The sequence below is a fragment of the Tenrec ecaudatus genome, chromosome 7 (assembly GCF_050624435.1).
Source record: "Tenrec ecaudatus isolate mTenEca1 chromosome 7, mTenEca1.hap1, whole genome shotgun sequence".
NCBI classification, from domain to species: domain Eukaryota; kingdom Metazoa; phylum Chordata; class Mammalia; order Afrosoricida; family Tenrecidae; genus Tenrec; species Tenrec ecaudatus.
This window is the reverse complement of record NC_134536.1, coordinates 120,741,860-120,745,239: the sequence shown is the minus strand read 5'-3', so window position 1 is coordinate 120,745,239 and position 3,380 is coordinate 120,741,860.

Genomic DNA, 3,380 nt, shown 5'->3' with positions numbered 1-3,380 from the left:
CGTGCGAGAGGCGTGATGGACGCGCCTTGCTCTTACTGTGCAGGTCCTGTGTGCGTGTGGGCCACTCGGGCCCAGTCGTTTTGAGGACGTAGAATCAGCCGCTGGAGGGGCTTCCGGCTCGCGCAGGCCCTTCCCGCTCTGGGTCTCACCTTAAGGGCTAAAGCGACCGAGAACCCCCTGCTCCAGTAGGTAACGGGGTGGTGCCCCAGGGCAGCTGGCAGGGAGGCTACCCGCGGCCGCCCAGCGCAGCCTTAGGCAGCGCTGCAGGGAGATGTCCAGGGTCCCTCTTGGAAGCCCCCCAGGCCTCTGCTAGGACAACAACTGCACCCTCAAGCGCCTAAAGGCTGATGGTTGGATGGGGGTTGTCTTGCTGGGCTTTGTAGGCTCCCTCGGTCCCGTCCCTCCCCCATTCTTCTCTGTCCTCCAACGCAGCAGCTAGATTGAGGCTCTATGTGCCCACACCCACTCCCTGCCTTGTCCCCGCCCCACACAGAGGGAGCCCCTTCCTGCCTACCTCCACTCCTCCTTTCATGTAGGAACCACAGGCACATAGCCCTTGCCTTCGTTAGCCAGGCCAGCTACGTTTATCTGATAATTGAGTTATTAAAAGATTTGGTTTCCTTGGGCCCATAAATCAATAAACAGTAGGATTAACGCTAGAGTTTGCCTTTTAAGTCAAGGGAAACGTTTAAGGAAAGCCCCCTTTGAGCTTTATTTTCAAACTAAACAGGTGGGTAGCAGTCCTCCCTCGACCTGAACTCTAGACATTTTAAGGAAGGCGCTGGCTGGCACCTCCCTAGCTATCCTTAATGTGGGCTCTCTAAGTAACCATAGCAAGAAGCGGCCAGGATGGGGCCCGCACTGCCCTCACCCTTTGCACGTTGGAAGTTTCTTTTAGAGGCTCCTGGCCATTCTGATACTTTTACTGTGGCTCTCAGTATAGTCAGGACAGGACTGTCCTAGGAGAGGATTCCAATATCCAAGGGGTCTTCAACCTCCCCACCCTACCCCACCACAATTGGGTACATAACCCTCTCTCACCAAATCATCTTATATTTTCTCTCCCTTGCTTCACGCCCACGTAAAGAACCGAAGAGGCTCTCAGAGATCTGGCCACTTAATTTTCTTTGGCCAAGGACACAAGTGTTTCTCCAGCAATTATTTTATATCCTATGAAAACTTTGGTCGCTGGAAATCCTGAAACCCCAAACTTATCCAGACACCGCTCCTCCAGTACAGAGCCTTAGTTAAAAAGGACAAACTATTCCTAGTTAGTGTTTATAGAGAATCGGTCAACCCATCAGATATCCTCTAAATGTAATACATTATGTGGAAGGGAAATGACCTTAAACCATCTGATGTTGCCTCAAGAGCCCTTTCCCTTCCTATGCTGATATATGCTAAGGCATTGGAGTAGCAAGAGAAGAGATCTTGAAATTTGTTTTTGCTTTTACAAAAGTGGAATGAACACTGTCTTTAAATGCCAAATTTGATTCCTTTTTTTTTTTGAGTTGGTCTCTAATTCACTCACCTTGTTTTGCCACACAATCGAGAAATATCCATCTATTGATTCTTCATGTGAAGAGCTCTAGAGGGTATCCATGTTAGTTTGTATATATTTATTTATGCTTAATTTAATGGGAATGTGTAAATATGGCGAGCAAGTAGTTTGGGATTATTTATCTGTGAATCTATACCTCTGTGAATGGGTGGTAAAAAAATTAAATACAAAACAAAAATAACCCCGCTTGACCCTAGGTAGAATCCTATCTGGATTTTTCTGTTCTTTATAGACAAGCTGTTATGGTAATGGGTAGAAATTGGTTTATTGTCCTGTGTTGATCTAATTTACATAAATAAAAGATTGTTGTGTTTTTGTTGTGTTTTCATCTTCAGTTTCTTGAATATAGATATTATTTAATTCTACAGACAGATAAAAGTATAACCAAGAAGGTGCTTTTTCCCTCCTCTTACCTTCTCCCTCTCACACAGGCAATGCTTTTTTGTTACAACAAAGATAAAATAAATTTTACTTCTCAGAAAAAGTAGACACTTTTGCTTTCACTAGGTGGTGTTTTTTATTTTTTACATTCCAAATTGACACTCTCCTCTCTTATTTCTAATCAAATTTGCAATAAAATCTCATGCTAACGACCTCTTTTGGTTTATTTTGGCTTTTACCAAATAACGTGTCAAATTCATTTCCCAGGTAAATAAAAGAGTGTTCTAGATTCAAGTAAAAAAGTCACTCTCCTCCACAACTAGTTGGGTGGCCTCTGGGCAGCAATCCATGAAGGAAATGACGAAGGAGAAATGTCCATAGGTATGGGTCTGGATTGAGTTAACAGGGTCCATTTTTAGGACTAAACCCAGTCCTGATCTCATCATCTGATGCTTCCTTAATGAATTAGTAGAAAGCTCCCAGGACTCAGAAGAGGAGAAGGAAGGTTGATTCCTATCTTAGGCTCAGTGACAATGGGGGGGGGGGGGAGCTATTCATGCTAGGGTTCATGGACTGTAGTGATCAGCCCTCTCCTCAATCTGTATTTCATCCCAAGACTTTGGGATCCTCTCTGAAACCAGGAGAGCCAAAATGTCCAAGTTGTTACCTTTTGGCCAGGCACTGCTTCTTTGGGGGTCCCTTGGCCTCTATCTGTCAAATGTGATCCTCATTTCCAAAGTCAACACTCGCTCTCGGTTTACGTACAAAAGGCAGAAGAAGCAACCTGAAGGTGAATTTTAGGAGAGTCAGCAATGTTAAATCAACAGTTCCTGATCACATGAATGAACTTAGCATAGAGTTGGCGTTCAGTTAATTAATGATATGCCTGCCAGACCCATTTTCTGTATTCAGGTGAATCGGTTTCCTTTGGAAGCCCCCAGCAGATGGAAAGACAAAAGGAGCAATGAAATCTTCTCCATGTGAGATTTCCCCCTTCTTGCCTTCCATATTAATTTTAAAGAAGGATCAGTGCTAGAATTACAAATGAAAGAATACTAATAGTAATTTAGAGAATGGAAGTAGAAGAAAGCAACGCAAGCAAGGTGATTCGATTCAGAAGTGCGATTATGAGGGCATGCAACCCATTACCTCAAGAAAACAAGTATCTGGGTGACTCCCTGACTCAGCTGGGTTATATCGGGTATCCTTTTCATTTGCTTTTGGTGGGTAGAAAGGGTTGGTGGATAATTTCCTGGCCTCAGGGCCTCAGGTTCAGGAGAAACAGACCTGCTGCCACCTGTGTTCTCAGAGGTGAGCTTCCCACCCCAGCCTCATTGAGCCAGGTCCAGGATAGTAACCTTCACCAGCCTAAAGCCAAGATCCTGAGGGGTCCCACTGTAGGGAAAGAACTGCAGGAATGGGCTAGATGAGCAGAAAA